We start from the raw sequence: 26071 nt of genomic DNA, 5'->3' as shown, positions 1-26071 counted from the left end.
GTCACTGTGTTACAACTTATGATCATAATATCAGAATGTGATTTATTTGTCAATTACTTCTGGCAAATATAGTGTGCTAGATTAAAAATCAGGAAGGAAATGAAGATTAAAGTTCAAAAGGGTACAGTTAGGTGAGATGAGGCTCCCATTAAAGTTGATGGGAATTTTACCATTGACTTCAATAGATGCAGGATTGGGTTCTGAAATTGTGTTTTGCTAGATCTAAAGGAGCCTGACAAGTGAAGAAGAGGAATTGATCTAGCCCTGGAAGAGTACTTTAAAGTCTATTTTAAGCATCAAGAGCTTGATATAGCAAAACTTTAATTAAGTTCTCCCTAAACTTCTGGGCACCCTCTCCCTCTCATTCTTTGTGCGTGTATTAAATTACTTTGCTAGGCAGATGCTTGGAAATGCTCACAATTTTAATTATAAGAGCAGAGCAACACTAAGAGCCAAACTTTATCAACAAAATACTATAAAAAGATATGCTGTATTATTTTAATGACAATATTAATTAATTAAATGTATTGTATTTAGCTGAGAGTTATAGTGCTGAACAGTAGCTCAGAAAGAGTTTGAGCTCAATTTGCATGTTACACTCTCTCTCACATCTCAGCCAAATACAGCAAATTTACCTTCTCTCTCTGTTCTCTTTCCCATGGAATTTCTTTCTATATTCTCTCCACATACGGCGACCTTGATTCTTCTAATGAGGCTACCTCCTCCCTGGACCTCTTCTTCTCTGTCACAGAACCTTTCACCTCCCACTCTGGCAACCCACCCAGGGTCAGATTTCATACCTCAGAATCACTTCCATCATATATATCTATGATTGGATGATTTTCATAAATCATTGGAACCATATTGTGGACATGTGGGTATTCATAGGTCATAAGTATGTGTCACTATCCCTGTGTTACCAGTTTGAGAAACTAAGGCACAGATCAAGGAAGTGACCTGCACAAGGTCATACAACAGTTCTGGGTCCATGAAAGGAATAGAAATCATAAATCCTGATGGCAATTGATGGGAAAATGGAAGAATTTTAACACACTTTTGTGAAAAATATGCCTGTGAAAAATATCAATAGTCAGAAGATTTTGAACATCTCTACTTTTGACTCAGTTGTGTAGCACTTTGCTAGCTGAACCATATAGCTAGTGTTTCTTCACATTTGCCATAGGTAGCTCTGAGGTAAATACCTGTATCTCCACTAACAGTGAAGATAACCCCACAAGTTTCAGTTCTGGCTTATATTTTAAAGTCAGCATCCAGAATTATGAATGCTTTTTGAATAAACTGCTACACATACATACAGAGAGAGAAAAGGAGAGAAATCCTTAACAGACAGTTTTAACCCCCCTTAAAACTCTAGCTTCTTTCAAATCTTTTTTGCTGATGGCACATTTTGACAGGTAACGTCAAGTTGCATGAGTCATGTCACACTACTGCAAAGTGGTAATTTTCTCATTTCAAAAATATCACTTTTTTAAGGGTCACTGGTGACTAAAAATCCTGCTGAGGTTATTTGCTAAGGAAGACCAGACTTACGAATAGTTGTACAGCTTTATTTCCATTGAGATTGCATGGAGGTGAGAGAGACATCCGTCTTCCCAACATGTGCTGTTAGAGATATAAAAAATATTCATAAATACATGTGGGAAGAGGCCACTATAAAGCTTAAAGCACTGTGTGAGGAGTCAAATAAAAGCAATTTTTAGATGTCATGTATGAAGAAGAAATAAAGTGGCAGACATATGGGCTGTGTGAAGTTTAAAGCTGAATAACTTAAGTCTTTTGTTTACAAAAAACAATTTGTGCTATTTTTGTTGCAATTCATATTAGTATTGAAAGACCAAAGTACAAAATAAGCTGAAAGAAAGCCAGCTCTCTGTGCACCTGTTCTGTGTGCTAACTGAAGTCTGTATTATTAAGGTTTTATGCTTATGAGACACTTTTCATCCTAAGTGTTCCAAAAACACTTAGGATGTTTGACACCAAAGGGAAACAGGCATCTCTAGGGTGACTATTAGGAGTCAAGCAGCAAAAGAGATGTTGTGCAACAGTAAAGGAGGAGAAATATGTTCAGGATAAAAGACAAACCTCTGCTCTTCCTTGGAGTATTATGAAGTCTTCAATGTACATACAGAACAACTATTAGGGCCAATAGCAGGCAGTATAAGAAATAAGAATGAGGAAATTAAAACAATGGTAAGAATTTGTCTTTGCATTCCCCAGATTCCTTAATTTACTCTAGGGTCTGGCCACTCTAAGGAGGGACAAACTTGCAGCTGAAGATCAGTGCAGTATATGAACATTACAGCCATGTCTCCTTTCCCCTCTGCCCATTCTCTGTTCTAGCAAGCAGCAGATTCTAGATTAGCAAGGATGTACCTTGCACTGAGGTGATCATTTTATCTCCAGGAAATCCATCTTAAGACAAGAACATGAAGTGACAGCACTATGCCCCAAGGTCTGGCTCATGGTACTTATGGTCTCCTCTGAAATAATCACACTAAGTCAATTGCATTTGCACAGATACTTTTTTTTAAAGCGTCTGTTAAGTTAGCATCTGTTGTTTCAGATCTGGTTAACAAATAGTCTGATTACTTGTTTTCTGGTTCTGCTTTGACTTTGTCATCATGCCCTCATTATCATATTCAATTAATTAGTGTAGAAAAGTAATATTCCAGCATGCACACCTCACCAAGAGTCATTATTGACTTCAAATAAGTAGGGTAGGTTTACAGCAAAAAGGTGGGGATTTAGGGAGACTGTTTAGGTGATAGAAGAACACAATGAAGTCCTTTAAAAAGGATACAATACTAAAATACACTTTTTCCCCCCAGAAGAGCAACAGGCAGTCAAGGATTAAGGAAGAGAAAAATTCAAATAAAGGCAAAGCCTGAGAAAAGTGCGGCTATACACTACGAGACAATTAATTTATGTTCTGTTTCACCGTGGCCTGATTATCTTCACTAACACCAACATGAGTGGGTATTTAAGAACTGTGCCACTTCACTGTTTCAAAGCAGTCATTTTTAAAAAAGAGAATTCTGGATTCAGTGCCTTTGCACTAGAATATCAGAAAGTTAATAAAATCCACCATATTATTAGTAGGTGAAAATATTTGTATAAGTCGTCATTTGGCTACTGCTGCTGTTCATACAGTCAAGAGGTCTGTAAAGCAAAGCCTATCAAAATATTAATAAGAAGCAGAACTTCACAGAGACTGCACATGTGCCCATGTGCTTTCTTAATTCAAAGGTTTGAAGAATGCATAAATGTGATCTTAGAAAGCATCTCCATCCTGACTCTTCACATTTGTAGAATCAGCTAGTCTTGGACATTTTGTATTTTAGATCCATTGATACTCACTCTGATTTGCACTGCAAGTTTTCATAACTGTGGTGTCATGGAGGAGTGCATGTTGAGCATAGTTACTTCCGTTGGTCCAGTGCAGGGTTAATACACCCAGTCACACAACCATCGGGACTCCTTACTGGATCATGCAATTTCAATTAGGGGGAGCCCAAGATCCCTGGCAGGGCTGCTGGCAGGTCCTGGCTTCGGCCAAGAGACGGTTTATGACTACTGGCTGAGGCAAACAATCACAGCTGGGCTTTGAGCCACTGAGTAGGGTAAAGCCAACAAATATCCTGCAGCCATGGTGATAGGGCAAAAACAAAGCTCAGTCTTGTCTCTTATGCCTTCTAGAAAAGGCAAAGAATAGCAGGTAGGTGGTTCTGACCCTCTGGACGGGGCAGATCAATCTGTAGCCTGTGAGCAGAGCAAAACAGAACAAATCAGGCAAAACAGGCAAACCCTCCTGCACAGACAATCACAGTTAAGGGGCTCTGATCCTCTGGGTAGGACAGAGTAAAACAAGCCATTGAAGCTCTTGGCTAGGGAAGGCAACAGCAATAAGTGCAATTTGATCCTTTAAAGAAGGCAGAAAAAGCAAACAGACTATAGCCTCATGGCAAGGCAGGGCAAACAATCAGTCTGTGACTGTAGCCCCCAATAGCCACACCTAGTGGCAAGTGAGGAAGGGGAGCTTATGCCCACACTACTCTATGAAGTTCTAACCCAGGGCCCTTTGAAACCAGAATATTGCCATGTACGGCTTCAAGCATTCGCTTCTAATACATTCTTGGGTCACTTCCTACCACAAGTGTCATCTCCTCGGCACTTGGCTCAGTATCCCAGTCAGGTTCTGTGATTGACAGGTCATCCACAGTACAGTCCAAGTCCAGAGTTTCCACTGCTTGGAGAATCACAATCACCTCTACTGGAACCCACAGCAGCACATGGAGCTGGGATGCTGTCTTTTATCTGTCACTTTCACCTGCAGCATGCTCTACAGGATGTGTGGGGTCTTGAGTCCACAGTGATTGGACAGGTCCCATTGGTCATGAGCAGGAATGGCACACACCATCACACATAGGTTACTCAGTTATTTTTTCCCAGTGCATTTTTAAATAGATGGACTGAATTCCATTATTGCCTCCTCCCCTATACACTGTTTACATGAAGAGAGTCCCACTGTCTTGATTCCAGATATGATCAATGTTATATGTTTTATAACACACAAAAAGAAATATTGCTGTTCCAACAAGAGCAGAACATTTATACAAGGTACAAAATGATCGCAAAGAAGTGTCACACTTGATCATCAATTCTTGGCTGGAATAGCAATGTTGCACGGTTAGAAATGCAAATAAAGAACATCATATTGATCTCATCTGAGCTGTTATCAATGCCCCCTAAGATGCCCTTTACTAAAGCACTTTTTGACACTCCTCCCATTAGATCGTTCTAAGAGCGCCACCAGATCTCTCATGACATGAAGCTTTGGCTACCATTGAAAATGCATTTCAACATCCTCAGCTGAAGAAGTGTACTGAGTTTCTGTGTTTGACAGTGTACTAAGTAGACTCAATCTTAGAAGTAGAATAACCCCATAGATCCGTATCAGACATTAATAATTACCCAACTTATCCCTTTGGGATGTTAATGCTGAAATATGGTGCTCTGAGGAATTCTAGCATCAAGTCAGCAGGGGGTACTGTGGGCCTTTGCTGCTACAACTCTTATCATTTCTGAACCAGGTTGCTGTTAAAAAGGGACCTTAATTCAAAGAGAAGTGAATGACATCTGAGCTCCCTCGGACAAACTGCAGCCCATTTAAGGGCAAAAATGGCAAGGAGAGAAGACCCAGTCTGATCAAAAAGGAGAAGTAGTGGGCCTCCCATCATTTCTGCAAGTGTAGATGGTCTCTGCCAACTCAAGTAGAATTAGGGGAATAGTGTGTAGCATAGCATGGTTGGAAAGCTAAGATATCCCTATGTTGGGGTATGTTTAGGCCCACAGATTATTGGAGGCTTCTTTTCTAACTATAATCTGGCAGAAATGGAAGGATAATTACATTGAGAATTGCTCTACATTTTCCTGTAAGAAAAAATATATTATCAGTCAGTTTTTTTAAAATAAACTCTAGTGTGCATGTTCTAGATGAGGATTTGCTTTTTAGTTAATTAACAGTCAAAAAAATCTCCCTTGCCTATTTAAATTGGTTTATTAAACCTAATACAACTCATGTGTATTTAAATGACCATCACTAGTCATTGGCACCTCAAGTTTTCATTTCAAATGTGAGGTACATGTGCAGCCTTTCCACAATATAATTTAAAATGCATATTTTCAATGACAAGTATCCAAGGCTTGCACATGAACCTAGCCCTGTGTATGAAAATTGGGTCATTTCACATTACTTTAAATGTCAAAGTAACAGAAGTAGGAGGCCAAAGCGCATTGTTCACTAGGCACTAATTGCTTTAATGAAGTAACCCAAACATCACATTGTGCGATGCTGTCATATCACAGCTTTTCTAAGAGAGGTCCAAGTTTTTTTTCCCCCCTCTTTCTTTCTCTTCCTCTCTTTTTCTTTTTTTCAACTTTAAAGGTTTTAGAGTTCCTACGAATTTTCTAGTGTAAAAATATTTTTTGTTCTTCACTTATAAAATAAGTCAAAGAACTGTTAGTGCTGAATATATGTTAATATTTGTCAAATAAACACTACAGCAAAATATAATATTTTAACAGCAAAAAGATTACTGAACACTGTATTTGACAGGATGTGTTAGTTTATCTTAAAAAAAATCATTCTTTCCCAAATTTAGCCACATCAATCTATGTGCCTAATTAAACAGGAGCGTAAATGCTCAGCTACCTCATTAGCTACATGTATGCAAGTATGGAATATTCACTGCACAGCCTTACATATCAGAATAGTTTCATATATGTGAGTAGACACATTAGAGTTAATTGATCTACTCATATGAGTACAGTTACACACATCTTGAAGTGTTTGCAGGATTTGGACTTCATTTTGTGCATTTGATATGAAACAAAAACACTAATGACTTTAATAGATTTTGATTTTCTCTAGTTTTCAAATCGTGTTATTCTTAGAACATGAAAAAGTTGAAAACTATTCTTCTTTTTCTGCCTGTATTTTGCCTGCTCATTTACGAATCACAGATATGTGTGGGAAGAAACTATTCAATAAAAAAATAATTGTGCGGTGTCAAAAAATTTCCATCAAAACACATAGTAAGTGGAAAAGGGCATTTTGAAAAAAATTCCCCTTTTTGGCGAGGAAAAAAAAAAACACACAACATTTTAGGTTTGTAATCAAAAAGTGATATTTCAGCTACCAAAACTACATAAACTAAGATGCACTATGGCCACAGGACTCACATGCACATCGTAGTGGTACAATTGGAGGAGAAGCCACAATGTGTCATAGGATATGCAATCAAGTCAGTTCCAGCCCATGGAAGAGAAGGGGACCATTAAGCACCCTTAAGCACTGAATTGTAATTATTTTGATGTACTGTAATAGCTCAGGCAACGCAGATTGAGAAATTGAACTAAAAACCAACTGAAATCTTTAGGTTCAGGTAATGTAAATATTTTGTTCCCCCTGAATGGAGTACACACATACATACACACACAATTAGGAGAACAAAAGGGTTTCATTTATAACATTGGGATACATTTTAGAATTAAAATAATATTTTCATTACAATAAAATTCTAGTAGCAGAAGTGATTGTGCTCATTTATTGGAGAGAGAGAATATAAAATGAAAATTTCAGAGATTTAGACTAATTGATGTAACTTGGCACATCAGGGATTCACTGTCATCTCATGTGGTATTCAAATCTGACAGGCCATAGCATCACTTTGGGTTAAGTGTGTCTCCGTGTCCCAGAACAGTTGATTCAGAATATTTTGATAGCTCCATTAATCCACTGTCAATTCAGCTAGCTTGGTAAGCATAGGATCCCATACCAATTGTCTGTATCTTAATGGATGCACCAAAACCATTAGACCTATTCTAGAGGAAGAGGGCACATCTAAAGTCATGTCATGATGTGATAAGGCTCACAAATAGAAACAACTCTACGGCAGTTCAAACAGCCAGGCTATTACACTGCTACTGATAAAACAGCTGCCAGGAAATATTAAATAGTACTGGCCACTCAGCATCCCTAACTGTGCAAATGGCATACCATGGTGTTCTATGGAGGCATGCCAAAGAACAGAGGTAACAGTATGCCTTTCCTGCAGTGAGTGTAATGTAGGAAACATACCTGCTCAAACCTTTCTGAATTCATAAGCCACTGTTGAATAAGGCTACATCTACACTTCAAGGTTTTTGCACAAAAACATTCACATCTCAAATGAGCTCTTGTGCAATTAAATGGGCAGTTAAATGGCAGAACAGAGGGCTTTTTCCACTGTAGGTAAACCTCCTTTTCTGAGGAATAACTGCTTTTAGCACTACAGCTATTGTGCAAGAAGGAAAATGTGGACGCTTTCACGATGTGCTTTGAGGTATGGATGTACTCTCGCAGAAGAAGCTTTTGTGCAAAAAGACTTCTTGCGCAAGAAGCAGGTAGTGTAGACATAGCCTAAGTGTTTTCCCTGCTACATCTAGAAAATATTCTTTGCCATGAAAAAAATCAAATCCGTCAGCTGGGTCTCAAAGCCCAGGCTCCATACCAAGCTCAAATATATGCTTTGTGGTTTTATAGCCTCACAGACGAAGCCCTAAAAGCCCAAATAAGCTGAACAGCACCAATCACAGTTGTGCCACAGATCTTTTATTGCTATTTGGGCATGTCATCCATGTCCAGATCCTGGGTTCTATTCATGACATTAATACGCTCTGTAACCACCTGCTAATCAATTAACTTCATTGTTCCTGAGTTCCTACATCTGTGAAATGAGTGCAATAATATTTCCCTGACACTCATGAAAAAAAATAGTTAATGAGCATACTATTTTTTATTGCAAAAAACTGTATTGATTCCTTTCACCTCAAAAACTCCAAATGTAAATGAACTTTTTTCTTCTTAAAATAAACAAAAGTTACAAAATGAACAAAACAATGACCTGGTCCTTAATTGTAGATATTTTTAATTGGAAGAGTCTATGCTACTTGTCAAGACTGTCTTAAGAAAGTTCCTTTTCTCTCTCAACTTTGCAAGTTTTGATGGAAATCACTTTTCTTTCTTGAACAGTGGCATAATGATCACCTGTATTTTTTTCAATTGTAAAAACCACACAGAAAATCTGTTCTAGCAAATTTCTGACACATTGCAAGTTTGATTATACTCAAAGGTGAGAACTGAGACTGAACTGAGCAGAAAGCAAATAAATAATTTCCAAGTTTTTTGCAAACCAGTACATGTTCTTCAAAATCGTTAGTATTTCAATCAAAAAAGCAATTTTCTGATGCAAAGCTCTAAAAACACAAGAGAAATATAGATCTATATTATTAGAACAAATTTAAAAGAAATCTTTCAAATATATTCAAGGAGAAAACAAATTAAAATAAAGTGCAAAATCTGATTTTAAGGAAATCAGTGTTGCTTCCTGTCAATTTTACATCAGGTCAAGAAAGATAAGAAAACAGATTAATACATTATTATTCTATTATCTAGAACATTAGGGGGATATAGTATAATAATTAATTGTGAAGCCAGAATGTTAAGGAACTTCTATAGAAAAAATTATGTTGATCAGATCTTTGTGCTCTCAAGGATCCATAGAAAACAGAAAAAACAGAAAATCATTTTGAAAGAGCTGAAGAAAATATTTGGCAAACTGTTTCAATTAGCGAAGTGTGATTCAATTAATGAATCCCACAAAAGAGTAGGAACTGATAATAGCAATATCAAACAGAACAGAAAAATATCTTTCAAAGACTGTTTTCAGCACACTACTAACAACATAAAATTCAGCTGAAATGGAACAGACCAGATGCTGTTGCTATTATAAAGGTATCATAAATTCAAGCTATATGCAACTTATTGCCCCCAGGAGGCAAACAAATGAAAGCACTGGTTCACAGTGGCTCCTTTCAATCATTATTAATTATTATCATTTAATTATTATTGGAAGACTTTCAAATTCGGAAGTCTGTAAAAGTTTAGGCCTATAGACTTAGAGCTCCATTTAAATTCCAAGTGCTACTGTTCAATAAGACATAGTTACTACTGTTCCTAAGTTGATCAATCATTCCACAGGAGGTAAAATCCTGGGTCTACAGAAGTCAATGGGGAGAAAAATTTCCATGGATCAGTATTTCATCTATTAAGTCATGTTGTCTTTACCAGTGGAACTATGCACAAAGTTTAGGCATCTTCCTGCATCAGGACAATCTTCTTACTGGATTTCATAAGCCTTGTTTTGCAATTCCTCATGCAATTCTTCCTATTTACAGTACATGAAGAAGCTGTTGAAATACTTGTGTCTGTATATTTACCCTAATTATGAGTCTCAACTATAAAAGAAAGTGAAGATTTGTAAAATGTCACAATAACCTATGACACATGTTGATGGGAATTTATCTAAAAGGAGACAAAAAAGATGGAAAAAATACTGAGAAAAAGGCCTCTGATGCAAATCAAGGACGACATTAAGCTTATGTCTAGTAAAGTGTGGGACAAGAAATCAATGAACCAAAATAGATTTGTCAGAAATTAAATGAACTGAATAATGAGAAGATGTGCTCTTCTGCCTATCTCTCTACTTTTGGGGGGGTGTCATTAAATAAGAGAAGTTGGGGGAAAATTAGGAAACAATGCACCAATTTCTGACTGAAAGAAGGGAAAGGATTGAGCTTTGCCATTATTGTTGCCACCTTCGCCTTCTCCTGTGACTCCAGGATCTCTAACACCACCATTGGTCCTGAAAAGCACCCTGACCAGATCAGAACAGAGAAAGAGACCTCGTTGAAATTTCCATCTCCATTTGTTTTACAAAAAGGGCAACCACTGCGTCGGATCTAAAAGGCAGACATATATACACACATGAATGCCGTTCCTTTCTCATCTTATAACTTCTATTTCCTATCCCTCTTCTTTTTCCTTCTGTTTAATAAGAGTATGACTTAGTTGGTCAATATTCCCACATTGCTATAAGCCTTTGACTAGGGAGGCCAATAAAATCAGTGTGCTAAACCACTGGTATAACTTTGCCAGGTCTCACAGAGTACATTTACACAGCAAAGAGGACCCTGTAGCAGCGAATCTCAGAAGCTAGGTCTATAGACTAGAGTTTGGGCTAGAGAAGAGCTGGGCTGGAGCTAGAGCTTGTGCTCTGAAAGCTGGGACGGGTTTCAGAGCTCAAGCCACAACATTTTACACTGCTGTTTTTAGTTCCATATCATGAGCCCCGTGAGTCCACAGCTGTAGATTTGAGGCACTGTTGGTTTCAAAACACATTGTAAATGTATCACAGCAGCTAATAAGGCCATATGCCATGCCTGTGTTTCTCCAGCAAGGAGGTTTCCAGGGAAAGTCAACACCAGAAATAGATGCTGCATTTTTTCCACTTTGCTAGTCTTCTCTTTCTCCTTTTGAGCAAGCTTGCCTGTCTTGTGTTCTAAGAACTAGGATTGGACTTTAACAATAGCAATAACCCCCCTCCCCCCAGCCCATCTCAATTACTTAATCTATTTTTTCCAACAAAGACAGTTATTACCATATTTAATACCTTTAAAAAAATATCAAACAAGGGCTTTTTTCTTATAGGAAACTTTTCAGCTAAAGGGCAAGAGAAAAAAGGAAGTTGTTAAAATCAAAGTCTTACTTAATATTTACCTTTCAGTTTTTTAAACTGTTGTTCCTTCTCTTTCTGCATCTCAATTATGTGTTTACCATGCCATAAGTCAAGATGGGGGTCTCTCTATACTAAACACCTTATCCTTTTTAACATTATTCAGTGTGGATAGTGCTAGGGCAAAATTAACTCTTTTAATTCATGGGGCCTGTTAATTCCATCAAAATTAATCCAACAATCCTCCTTCACCATGGACGGTAGTGTTGCCAGCTTTCACAATTTTGTCTCAGATATTGGTATGTTTGTTATTTTCTTTATATGTTCAGGACTTCGCTGAACTGAGGATCTCCTGTGCTCCTGTGGCATCCCAACAAATTCAAATGCAGATTAGAGACATAGAGGATATGTACTCTATCTACCATCACAAGAATAACCATCAGCATTATCTCCCTATCAGGATATCTAGATCTTGCTTCAAACTTAGTCCTTATTAATAGTTTTGGGTGAGATGTATAAACAGACTTACTGACTTTCAATGGAATAAAGGGAATAATAATGCTTCCCTACCTCACAGAGGTATTGTGAGACTAAATACATTAAAGACTGTGAAGTGTTACTGATGAGAATCAAGTATCATGATTAAACCATTAAGCTGCTTTTGAAAAATCCTCCCTGTAAATGGAATTTATTTTTAGAATTAGAAATGCCCAGTTGGAGCATGAGCAATGAGGAAGAAACCATGCTCCCCTTAACATTCTCTTCCTACTAATAGAATGCAGCTATGATCTTTTAAAAATTATGTTTTCTCCTATGGCATTCATTTTGGTTGTATGTAAGGAGTTTCCCCTATTACTGTACTACAGCAGACATTATGAAGCTCATATTTGAGAGAGGTCTAATCAGTAAGAATCGCTGATCACAAACTTTTCAGCTGAATACTAGCTGAACCAAACACATTGAAGGCACAACAAAATCCACAGATGGACAATTTTATATTTGTGTGAACCAACCCAATGCTCAGATAGCGGTCAGGCAGGGAAACCTGAAATAGTAAATATATTTGCTACTTATCAATGAGATTACTATTAGTAGCATTTTTGTAAAAAACAAAAACAAACAAAAAACCCTTTTTCCATTCTTTTTCACTAGCTAGAAAAAGATTGGAATTATGAGTGTAGTGTTGCCAATTTTCACAATTTAGTCACAATTCTTGGCATTCTTTGTTGTTTTCCTTATATGTGGAGGTCCTTGACACATGTGAATTTCAATTTTCATTTAAAAAAAAGGTCCTAAGCCCCTCATATTTGTTGGTAAAATCTTGCAAGTGCAAACCCTAGTGCTCCAAAAGCACACTGCAAATAAAAAGTACTTTTAAAAAAAAATCTCATTCTTTTTAACACCTGGGGACCAGCAATACTGGAGAAAAGCCTTTTAAAATGTGCAGATATTGGAGGATCATGACTGGTTGTTTGCTTTAGGAACAGATTTGTGGAGATAAACTAAATGAAGGTCCTGACCACACTAAAACTTTTCTCGAAGTTCCTTAACAACGTGATAACTGGCTCTAAACATGGTTGCATCCTCATACAAATGTCATATTTGTCTTTCTGTTACCTGTTTACAGTACTGTTATATATGTATATTATCATAACCTTCTAACCATTGCTTACTAAGCAATAGGACCAGTTTACCTTCTTCCCAGCAATCAGTATAGAATCACATCACAGTATCTATTTACCTTATGTGCTGTTGATTCATCCTCTTGAAGCAATATGGGATGTCTGTCCACCTCTTTAGAATTTCAGCAATACCTTTTAGAAGTTGATTTTTCAAGTTCCTCAGTCAAGATTGCATTCTCTTTCTCTCTTTTTTCAACTCAGGCTGTTCCTCACTGCTGTGCATGTGTTTATATATTTTTCTTACCCTAAACACACTAACCCCCTTTGAGATAGATATGTGCCATTTGCAGTTACTTCTCAGCCAAGAATCTAAGTGTGCAAACAAAACCAATGACCATCTGGAATTGATTAGTCTAGGATTCTGTATCTGATAGAAATGATTCACAACCATTTTGCACTGATGAAAAGGAGCACTGCTTTCCATAATAATAATGGGGAATGTTTTCAAAAGCACAAAAAGGAAATAGGAAGACAAGTACCCACCTCCCATTGACTAATTCTGATTTGTGCCTTTCAAAATTCTCTGCTAACAATAATACTATCCTAAAAATATGTAAAGCAATAGCTTTCAATGTAACTATGAATGTATGACTCCATTATCCACTGTTTCCTGTTAATGAAAGTGGCTTGGATGTACTTCCTGTAATTGGGTCCCATGTCATATATTTTACTTCAGTACATTATTTTATTATTTTTGTCACTACAGAGTCTAGAAGTTTGTGCATACTCCACACAAAGCAAAACATTTTCATTGCTATTTCAAATAGAAAATTTTGAGGCTCTGAAAACTTTGATTTAAACCCTGCTGGTTTGAATTGGGTGTATTAATCTGAAATAAGTGACTTTTGAGGAGGTTAGCAGTTTACTAAGAACATTTCTTGCCATTCTAATTGAAATCCACATGCACCAGGCACTTTTTAAAGTAGTTCAATCTTCATAAACCATTTGTTCAACTCAGATAGTGCCACAGCAAATCTGGTTAATCCATACATTAAACTGACAGTGCAATCACAGTATCAAATACATTTATGGTTATGTCCATAAGGCTTTTGGCCTTTCATCCATGAGACATACCTGCTTAGTACATGACTAGAATGCTCAGTGAACTACTGAACTTGGATTTTTCTCTCCCTAACCGTGTGCACTCTGTTTCAAGCTTCCTACATTTTTAGACTTATAATTCTCTTCTAGTCATGAGCAAGGTATTTATAGTTTACTAAACCTGATGGATTTTTCTGACTTCTCGGATGGGCTTAGATCTGTCAGCTTTATTACTACATGGCTACTGCCAGACATCTTCAGCACTCCAAAAATGGTTTGCATTGAAAAGTGGCAGTGCAAACTCCATTTAATGTGATAATTTGCAATAGGCATCAGTAATGGCCAAATGCTTGTCATCTAAATATCCCTGTAAATATATGCAGAAGTATAGCTTTGTTATACTACATATCTACTGGCATCAAACCTTTTCTAACTGTCTAAGTCAGATGAAGAACATACTCAAATTATAAATTGCCATTTTATACGGTATTTTCAAAAATATGACAGCCATCCTATAAAATCAGTATCAGGTCTTTTCATATGCCATTCGGATATTCATTTACTTTCAACTGAAATGAACTGCATTGAAAGTATCAAAATAACTGTTTTATTTTTACCCCAGCCTCAGCAAGAGATAAGCATATTGATTATTATAGTTGGCTTGAATGTGGAGAGATTTGTGAAAGGGCTAGATAAAAATAATATTGGAAGTGTTACTAAAACAAAAACAATCCAAATATAAAGTATTAACATCCTACGAACAAAGAAGTGACAGAATTGGTTTAGATACCCACTGTGTGCTATACCAAGAGACAGCACTCATCTTTTAGCTGACACTGAGTATCCATTATTGACATTAGATGCATTAACTGCCATAATTCATGGAAACCCAGAAGTACCTTTACTGTACACTTTTTTTCTTTGTACATGTAACTCTTCTGCCAGGTAGTGCCAGCAGTAGCCAGATCTGGGTTCAATATCTAGAGGTTACTCTCCATCCATTCATCACAGAACTGGCTCAAGTAACCTGGGAAATTCACACAATACCTCTGGGTGCTTCTGAAAGGCAATGCTTCCACACTCAGAAGTGTAGAGTCTGAATACAGAAAAGAGACTTTAAATAAAAGGAGAAAGAAGTACCGGGACATTCATTTGGGAAAACACAACAAACAGTTCATAACCAAAACCACAAGTAAACATCCCAGCTCAAGAAGGTTGGGTAATGTCCTTTTCCTCTCAAGCCCAGAAATATAAATGTCCCCTCTATATGCCTAACCCTTCTCTGTACCCCAGGTCAGGGCAGACCAGTGTTCAGAATATCAGAGGGGTAGCCGTGATCATCTGATTCTGCAAAAACAACAAGAAGTCCTGTGGCACCTTATAGATTAATAGATTTATTGGAGCATAAGCTTTCATGGGCAAAGACATCTGATGAAGTCAGTCTTTGCCCACAAAAGCTTATGCGCCAATAAATCTGTTAGTCTATAAGGTGCCACAGGACTTCTTGTTGGTGAGAGGTGACCTGCAGAGTTCACCTTCTATCCTGAGGGGGTAGGAGGCATCTCACCTACTTCGCTGATCACTTGCCATCCACCTGCTCACTAGTGCTTTCCTGCTGGCCATTTGTCATCCCTCACTGCTACTGCTCTGCCGGACTCTTCTCATGCCTTTCCATCACCACCCTGCTGGTTACTCATCACATCTTCCTCTGGCTTGTAGTAGATTTGTCTCTGGGCCAAACCTAGTGATTTCAGCTCTCAGTGATTTCAGCTCTTAGTCCAAAACACAGTCCAGCCACAAAAGATTCTAGCATTCACTGGAGTAAATTTACACACAAAAGATACTCCTCCTGGAGCCTTTCTTGAATTCTATCATTGAAACAATGGGGAGAAGCAGGTTGAACCAGTCTTATAACTCACTCCTGGAGGTCATACAACCTGCTGATTCACCCCTTTCCCCTGCTTAATCTATAGGGGTATGTCTACACTACTACCCTAGTTCGAACTAGGAGTAACGTGGAATGAGGAGTAATGGTAGTTCGGAATAGGAAGCCTAGTCCTAACTACCTAGTTCGTGCCGTGTGTAGCCATGGGGCACGGAGTCCGAACTAGCGGACATTTAAAAATGGCAGCGCCCGGCAACATGCAAATGAAGCCCGGGAAATTCAAATCCTGGGCTTCATTTACAACTCCGGTTGACTACATTACCACCCTAGTTAGAACTAGGGTGGTAGTGTAGACATACCCTTGGTCTCTGAAAGACCAGCCTCTGTCCATCAAGTGTACTTACATCGACAGGGGCTCTCCTTTTCACTGAGTTAAATGCAGTCTGACTTTTCCGCATTGCACACTCCCATAATAACTGCTTTTACTGTACATACAGACTATGTCTAGAGTGCAGGGTTATATCGGTAAAAGATACGCAAATTGCAATTTGTGTAACTTTTTTCACTTTTTTTCGGAAGAGGTTACATGGGACCAAATTTTGGAAAAACCTCCTCTTTTGGAACATCCCTCGTTCATCATACAATGAGGAATACAAGAATGCTGAAGGAATGCATCTGCTTTTTCTCAAACTGTTCTGAAAAGGTGGGCATGTTCCTTGGACATGGCAGAGCTTTTCCCAGATACCACAGGTATCCTGGAAAAAGCTCTGCAGTGTAGACAGCCACAGTTTGTGACTCCCACAATAGTCAAATTGGTTCCAATGGGCAAAACACCTTCTAACAATTGAATATCTACTAGGCCTAAGCAAGCTGAGTGAATTGTATTTACATAACTACACCCAGGATTGATTTCTCATTCTAGCTGACTGCAGTGGAAGCACTGATTGTTCCTGGTATCCCAGGGAGCCACACTGGAGCTATTCAAATGGAGTGAACTGAAAAGAATGGGACAAACAATCCACAAAGCTGGTGGGTATTAAATTTACCAAGACAGCACAAAACAGTTTTTATAATACCTTGTTGGCTATGCAGAAGCCAGCAACCGGTTCCCTTAGAGCAACCCAGCCTAAGGCCTCCACCTATATACCCAAGTCAAATAGAACGAGGATTACTGAAAATCTTATTCATCATATAATTAAGTTCTATCAATCCCAAAGGATCAGATTTATTACCTCCCAGGTTAATGAATATTCCAGACATTACCCCAAAACACGCTTACATCTAATTCTTATTAAATAAATTAAAATTTATTTTTCAAAGAGAGAGTATTTGTTAAAAGATCAGCATGCATTCAGATCTGAGCATAATTACTGAGATTCAGATTCATAGCAGAGATGGTGAGCTCTATAGTTGCAAAGAGTTCTTTCAAAAATAGTCTATAGGTTATAGTTCAATGTTTGTACTCAGGGGGTATTCCAACTTAGGACTGGGATCTTGGCCTTGCAACTCACATTAACCCCGATGAAGCTTAAGCAGATATGAGATAAAAAGGATCAAGACCTGAGTGGGTTTTATACAGTTCCAGGCTTTCTCTTTGAAAGTTAGCCTCCTTAGGTGCAAAATAGGCATTCACAGAGATTTTGAAACAGACCTATTTCCTAATCATCACCAGTAATTGACTGAAAATAGGTGCTTGACATATAGCTATTTTCAAGTTATTTGCTACATTTCAAAGAGACAAACACAGTGATGTTAACTATGTTTGCAGGAAAAACGTAAAAAACAATAAATAGCCTAGTTGCACCTAAGGGTATGTCTACACTACCACCCTAGTTCGAACTAGGATGTTTAATGTATGCAACCGAAGTTGCAAATGAAGCCCAGGATTTGAATTTCCCAGGCTTCATTTGCATATTGCCAGGCGCCGCCATTTTTAAATGTCCGCTAGTTCTGACTCTGTGCCCGCGGCTACACGTGGCACGAACTAGGTATTTCGGATTAGGCTTCCTATTCCGAACTACCGTTACTCCTCGAGGAATGAGGTGTACCGGTAGTTCGGAATAGGAAGCCTAATCCATACTACCTAGTTCGTGCTGCGTGTAGCTGCGGGCACGATGTCCGAACTAGCGGACATTTAAAAATGGCGGCGCCTGGCAATATGCAAATGAAGCCCGGGAAATTCAAATCCCGGGCTTCATTTGCAACTTCGGTTGCATACATTAACCACCCTAATTCGAACTAGGATGGTAGTGTAGACATACAGTAACAGACTAACAAAACATGTAGACGGTATCATGAGCTTTCGTGGGCACAACCAACTTCTTCATCTAAATGTTACTATGTCCACTTGATCTGTGAATCAATAGCTATAGTGATAGACAGGATCTGTCTGTTGACATGGCTAGCATCAAACAAGGTATGAGGATACACACAGTTGGTATTACCTCTAATTTATAACAGTGTAGGTTTGCATTTCAAAGGTCTAGGCTATCAAACATGTAATGGCTCTAATTACTAGCTACATACTTTTCAAACACATCTCTAAAGGTTGATTCTGTGTAATTTAGCCTACAAGCTGCTTAACCCTTTTTAGCCACGCATCACACTTTGCATAAGATTTGTTTACAAGAATATAACAATAGTAACAACATTAATTTTGCATGGTCATACTCTAATCAGATAACATCACAGTTTTATTTATTAATGACCTTTAAGGAGAATTGAAGTTTCTTGAGCATTCAAATACTTTAAAAATTATTTGAAATGTCTATTTCTAAATCCCATGGATATTATTCTGTTATCTGATATGAATGCAAGTGGAAAACATAATTTTTTTAGTGACTGGTTTCATCATGTTCTGCCATGTAAACACTGTGGGAATGTGTCGTTTCTATCCATGTTCACAATATATTCAGAACACTAATATAATCTCCATCACCAAAACAATATGTCCATTGTGTAGACCAGCTTCATGTAACTCTTCAATGACAGAAATATACTTAGTTTTAAAAATCTCCAGGTTGATTTGAGGAAATTTAAAATGTACATCCTTGCTCCTAACTTTTTCTCCACTTGGGACTTGCACTATCCAGAGTTTGCTTCGTTTTCCATGGGCTTTTCTGATAGCCTCTTCAATAGCAAGTTGGGAAAAATTAGCCCCCCCCCCCCCCAATTTTGGAGCCACCCAAAAAGGGGATTTGGGTCAACCAAAGAATTTCATGAATTTCTATTAACTTTGGTGAATTGATTATTTTAAAAGTTACATATGTCAAAATGACCCATTTCAACACCCTTGGTAAATTCCAGGCCACACTGAGGTTAATGGGAGTTTTTCCATTAATTTCCATGGATGAAATCTTAACTCTCTAATCTTTATCTAAACAACTTTGTCCCCATGCTCTCCCTCCACCTTTTCTTCCAAGACTATTATCCATTCCTTTTGTTTCCTGCTCTTAATACACATTTTGAAGGTCTAAATTATGTTCACTGTAGAATAATTAAAAAGAGAGAAGAAACATTGGAAGCATCATTGTTTGACTTTCAAGCTACATGTCATCTGTTTTTATGTGAAATATATATGTAGGCACCTCATGTCATGAAATAGGGGGCATGCAAGCCATGGTGCAAGGTATAAGCAGCTGCTCGTGTCATGGGTGAGACTGCTCTATATAGCCAGCAACCATGTTCTATTCTGGATGTGCAGCATGCTATATGTTCACCAGCCAGCTTCTCTTTGCACTGGAGATTGGCCAGTGACTGGGACAGATGGATCATCTGAGGGTGAGACTCCTCAGCAGGGAGGGGTAAAGTAAGTAACAGGGTGGATGGGACAGGGAATCCTTTGGGGAGGATGATGGCTGAGGGGGTAAGTTTAGGGACTCATTGCCTGGGGAGATCACCTGGCAAGTTAAGAGGAGAACATGGTAGGGGTCAGAGTCTCTCTCTTCCCCACAAAACACTTCAAATGATGTTTGCAGCCTGTGACATGCCTAAACATATGTTTGCATTGAACAACCTATGCCTAATTTAGATGGTGAAATCCTTGTAGCGGTCATCATTGATTTCTTTTATGCATTATATGGAACCAGCCAGAATATTATCAGTGGTCAATAAATAAAGAATTATTGCATCTCAGATCAGGCAGTGTGTCTTCAATGATTCAGTCTTCAATGTTGTGTTTAAATGCATGTGGGTAGAAATGTAGGAAGGGAGAAAAAGCTACATGCCCATTAAATTTACAGTATAATGTATCGTAATGTACAAGATAAATCTTTTTTTCACCAACATAGATTACTTGAATGAGTTCTCAGCATGCAAAGTATATAACATATTTAAGTAGAAACCAAAGTAATATAACAAGTGCACACTAAATTACATTGATTCAGCATACAGTTGGAGCACAAAATGGGAGTACGGCTACTTGTACTGATTTGGTATTCTGAAATACTATTGGGATGGTATAAGTATAAGCTAGACAGGGAAAGGCCTGATTTATCTCTTTCCTTCCTGTTGGCTGCCTTTCCTGCTATAGATTGATGCGTGTTGTACTAGTTTACCACTTAGAGGTAATTTGGCTTTCAGGGAAGTTGCAACCTCCTGCATGGTGCAGCTGATCGAACTTAACTTACAGTTTCTAATAGCAGAATTGTATTATTCTATCATTTTGTTAACATTAGCTAGCAACAGGCAAATGTGTAATCTGAAAGTACAACCTATTTGAACTCTTTGCAGTATTACAGAGGTAAATAGAAATATATATTCTGCCATTCCTCGATCACTGGCTAGTAAGATATAAGAATGAGGAAATACTTATCACCATGGTGTCTTGCTGTCTTGCTCTCTCTCTCAATTAGTACTTTGTCCAATGCAGGAATAATTTATGTCCTTTTCCCATAATCAACCAACACTCAAGAAATAAATATTTACCCATTGGTTTATCACATTTTCCACTGTTGACCCACCTTGCGCTTGTGGGTCCTATGTTGTACTGTACATTTCAATGTAAGCTGAATGACAGCATTAATCTTGAATTTTCTTTCATTTATACATTTAAACACAGACTCTGACATTTACTTTTAAATTAGGTTTATGTATTCAATAATACTGGGTTGTTTTTTTTATAGTGCTGTTATACAAAACAGGAAACTAACCTTGCATTGACACAACATTGGGTTGTAATTTACTTGCTTTCAGTGTTGCACTGAGACCTCTTATTAACATTTGCTTTTGTACTGAATAATACTGGGAACCCCAGGCAAGGCATTTCAGTCCAGCATTCAGACATACAACAGCTAAGAGGATAGATTTCAAATGCCTGAAAACAGTGAAAAAATAAATTAGCTCTTCCAGAATTGTTATTTCACCATGAAAGACCCACACCTCTCTCTCTCTCTTTTTTTTTTTTTTTTATATTGGCCATGAATAATGTTGATCCTTCATGACTATAAGCAACACACACACAGCCACAGAATTTAACAGTTTGAAATACATATTTCAAAAGGCCAAAAATCAACTGAAAGTGCTGAAAATGGACAATCCCTTGTCCTATGACAGTCACAGCCTGTTAATTTACCTTACCAACCAATAATTCTTAGACTATTAGAACTGGTATAAAAATATGAATTTCTATTTTTCAAACATTCCAGTACTACAAAGTTGATTTTCATTCCAAATTGGGAAGTTCCAAAATATTTCCATTTGGACATGTCAAAACATCTCATTTGGATGTTTTTTCGTAAAAAAATCTTTGGATATGTCTAGACAACATGCCACTGCTGACAGAGGCATGTAAAATAGGCTACCCGACATAGTCAATGAAGCGGGATTTAAATATCCCCGGCTTCATTAAAATAAAAATGGCCACCGCACTGTGCCGGCTCAGCTGCTCATCGGCACAGTGCATGAGTTGAGATGCGGATCAGTCAATAAGGGAAGTCTTTGTCAACCTCATTTCACGAGGCATAACCAAGCGGTCGACAAAGGCTTCCCTTGTCGACCGATCCACACCTTGACTCACGCTGTGCTGATGAGCAGCTGAGCCGGCACAGCACGGTGGCCATTTTTATTTTAATGAAATCAGGGATATTTAAACCCCACTTCATTGACTATATCGGGTAGCCTATTTTACATGCCTCTGTTAGCAGAGGCATGTAATCTAGACGTACCCTTTCTGTAGTGCCTATGATGAATAGTGGTAGTTAAACCATAGGAGAAACTGCAGTACATCAAGGGTGGTATAGTTCATGCAAGCAAAACCAATTAAAGAGAATGGGGGATGAGGTAACTCAACTACAGGTCCCATGAAGAACAGGGCAGGGCAGTTCAGGGAGACACTGATTAACATCTAACTGATGTGGAAAAAAATAATTTGGTTTTAGGTAAACCTGATTCTCAATGAAATATTTTATTTAAATTTTATCAATGGAAAACAGAAAAGATGGAATAAAACATTCTAAAGGAAAACATTTGAATTTTGCAGATACCGCATTTTCTTCAGAAATTCTTTTTGACCATAATTCCCAATCAGCACCAATACAAATGATTCCTACTGAATCAAAATGTAAAGATGTTAACAGTAGTTTTTTTTAGCTTTCCCTACCAGTTTAAAACCACAAAAATAAAAGTATGGGTAATTTTTTTAAAAGCCTATAATATGGCCTATTAAATCAGTTAGGCCCTTTAGAAAATTTTCCTTCACATTTTTACCACAAAAATTCTTCAAGCTAACAGCAAATATAACTTGTTTATATAAATTACATAGCAAGGGAACATTGTCATTAAAAGGCCATTATTACTCCTGAATCATTCTATGATGTCAATGGGACTACTCAAGTGATCAAAAGTCACACATGTGCTTAAGAATATGCAGGATCGTGATCATTGCATCGAAACAGTGATCAGAACACATCCAGATCAAATGTATCTCTCAATTTTCCACAACAAATATACCATATATAAATCCTCCTTCGTGATGAATGTTCCATTGTTGAGAGCATGATTTACATATTTTTAATGTATTCTTTGAAAGAACATTTTAAATGTATAATAAAGAGTTTATTGTGCTTATAGCTGTAAAGGATCTTTGACTTAAAACATTGTTTTTTTTCTACATAGTATTATGATTTTACAAAAGATTAATTCTTCTAAGCTCTTCTAACTACGTTTGAAGAACTGGATTCAACTGAGCCTAAAAGATTTTACAAAACTCAGTGTGGAAACCATCTTTACCTGGAGTTTTATTGAAATGCAAAGAGAGTAGTGCCTCTGATATGTCTGCCTGTGTAAGTAGATCTTCTGTAATTTATTTTTGTCATCTTAAAAGTGTAGGGAGTTTGCAGTGCACTCTCTCAATACCCACCCCCTCCAAAAAACCCTGCTACAGTCAAGATATGATTAGAGACTTAGTTGATATATAAGGTAGAATATTCAAAGTTATCTAAATATATTGGCAATTTGCATCTAAAATGTCTTACAAGGACTTAAAATATTCAAAGACCTTATTTTACATCTTCCTTTCTGGAACATTCCAGCTTTTTTTACCTCTTCAGAATGTTGACAGGAGGGAAGAAAAAAAGAGGATAATGGTTTTGCTATACATAATGACATTTGAGCCTTGCCTATTTCTAACACTTTCATTTAGAGAATATGTCTCTTTTTCCAATTTTGTGATTATTTTCTATCAGTATATAGGGTTTTTTTATTTTTAGAAATAATTTTATGCATTTATCCATCATTTTTATTTCTGCAGCTCTTTAAAAAAATGTAGTTAGGATTGTTTTTATTTAAGATGGTGATTGTCCTCTAATAGAAATCTACTTGACAGTTAAATATCATGAAATACAATTCAGTTCATCAGAGTTGATGTATAACTTGTTTCTGATTCTGCTTTGCAATTTGGACAGTAAGTGCAAGTTAAGGGGAGAGCTAAATTGGCAAATGCGATACTTGTCCATAGAAGACATGCATTCTTTCACTATAAATTGTAGGCCATTGAAAAGTCTTCTGGATTTCTATACCATGCAAGCAGTCTTCGGGCAATAAAGGACATTCAATTTTTTTAACTTTGGTACAGTGAGATTTCTTTTTAAGTATCTGAAAAGGAAACCAAGTGCAATCAAGTATGTTTATCCATATAACTCACACATGCCTCAAATTTCAAATTTTTCAGCTTCTGTCTGGCAAATACTAATAATCATTTAACCATATAGACCTGGTTTCTTGACAGAAAATCATGTGGCTCTTTTCAGTTTTTTGGATGTCTTTCACAAACTTTTTCAGCCAGTAGTCTTTTGCTTATTTACAGCATTTAATAAATGCTCACACTGCCATCACCAAAAAACAACCTCCCTCCCCTAAACAAAAACATAAATAAATACAAATAAAAAAAATCCGATACAAAGCTGATATCTTCAATTATTGCAATTATAAAGACAAACAGATCACCAGATAACTTAGTACATTTTGTTCCATCTCCTTTGTGATGACTTCACAAGATGAGGTTATCACCATTCACCACAGGACAGACCCTGCCTTCTTGGATATTGATGGTCCTCAAGGAAAGGATGAGATAGAAAGTGACCTGTGTTGTGTTGTGGTTTTTATGACCTGCACTTTCTTGTGTTTTACATGATTAAATATAGAAGAGCCTAACAGTGTTAGATACAGTGCAGAGTAACTTCACAACTACTGCATACCTCAGAGTTTAACTGCAAACAAAAGTATCACACCTTCAGGTAGAATTTTGAGGGGATGTGTTTAAGAAACTGGAATGTCTTGGGTGTCTGAGCTGGTCCTGGAGGCCTAGGGCAAAACATCGCTAGAAAGGCTATGAGAGAAACCTGTGCTGCAGCCTGTTTAAGCTCCAGGAACTCAAATCACCCCAGGAGATACAAAGCCCAGAGGCTCAGATTCCCAGCACAGCAATCTCAATGGGTGGCCAGCAGAGGAGAAGATCTATGATAAGGTATTTTACACCAACATGAAAGTTATTCTGTATTTTTGTTGTATGCATAGGTGCACACCACTCATCATGTGATTTATTCCACAAACCAACATTTCTGGAATTAAATGAACTTCTTGGCATGAATATCAAAACAATAGGTTTATCTTCATTTGCAACCCACAGAAGCTTCCCTTCCCCTAAAAGCATTCATTAAACTTATGATCAACTCCCATTGCTAGAGGTGACACATTGTTAATTTGTTGATATATCAGGATGTAGTTCCAGAGCAGGTCCCCTCATGGCACAACAGATGTGACAGGTACCCTGCACCAGTGTGATTCTTGTTCTTCCTATAATGCATACAAAAGCTAGATAATTTAAAACAATATGCCTCATCTTGGAATCTAATTTATTAAGTCTCAGAGAGGAAGCCATGTTAGTCTGTTACTTTAAAAACCACAAGTAGTCCTGTGGTACCTTAGAAACTAACAAAAATATATGGAATCATCAGTGTTCATGGGTAAAACCCACTACCATCAGATGAAGTGGGGTTTTACCCATGAAAGCTCATAATTCTATATATTTTTGTAAATTTCTAAAGTGCCACAGAACTACTCATTGTTTCCAATTTATTATGTTCTCATACAATGCAGTACCCTTTCCCCACTGCAAACCCAAAACATTCTGCTTGTGGGTACAGATTCACCCTTGTGCCAGAGCTTTAGGTCCCAGTTGTAAACCTTCCCTCTCCCCCCACCCCCCCACACACAATTCCCTCTGAGCCAGATAGCTCTGCCAATCCCTCTGCTGCCAGTGAATTCTCTGAAGAGACTTTCCCACAAGTCCCTCCTGCCCTGGTCTGTGTACTCAGCTCCTTTCTCTTGATTCCTCTGAGTCTATATTGCACTCCTTTGAATCTCACACTTCTCCTCTGGGGGACAGGGTTGTGATTCATGCAGGTGCCCCTAGTTCAGTCTCTAGGTTCTGATTCCTATCACAAAGAGCACCTCTCAAGTCTATTCTCATCATTTTCCTTTCCAGTCCATCCACACTTAAGAATCACTTAAACGTCTGGGTTCTAGCATGATCAAAGGGTAGCCAGTTCACTAACACCTGTCCCCCATATTCCCAGCCTGTCCCTTGATCCCTTGAACATCTCTCCTTAAAGAGCGTGTGTAGTGAAAGATGGGTTGACTGGCCATGGTCTCTTGGGGACAGACCAGTCTGATACAGTGTACTACTAATGATATATTTTACATTGATGATTTTTAGCCCTTCTTTGATTCCTTCTTGGATTAAGATTGAGTTGAGTTTATTAATTCTTTTATCAGTTTAAAAATCAGATTGTATTATCCTGTCAAGTTAGATTCAACTGACTCTGACTAAC

This window comes from Pelodiscus sinensis, chromosome 1, assembly GCF_052426305.1.
Source record: "Pelodiscus sinensis isolate ZL-2025 chromosome 1, ASM5242630v1, whole genome shotgun sequence".
In the NCBI taxonomy this organism is placed as follows: Eukaryota; Metazoa; Chordata; order Testudines; family Trionychidae; genus Pelodiscus; species Pelodiscus sinensis.
Note: the sequence above shows the minus strand (reverse complement) of the source record.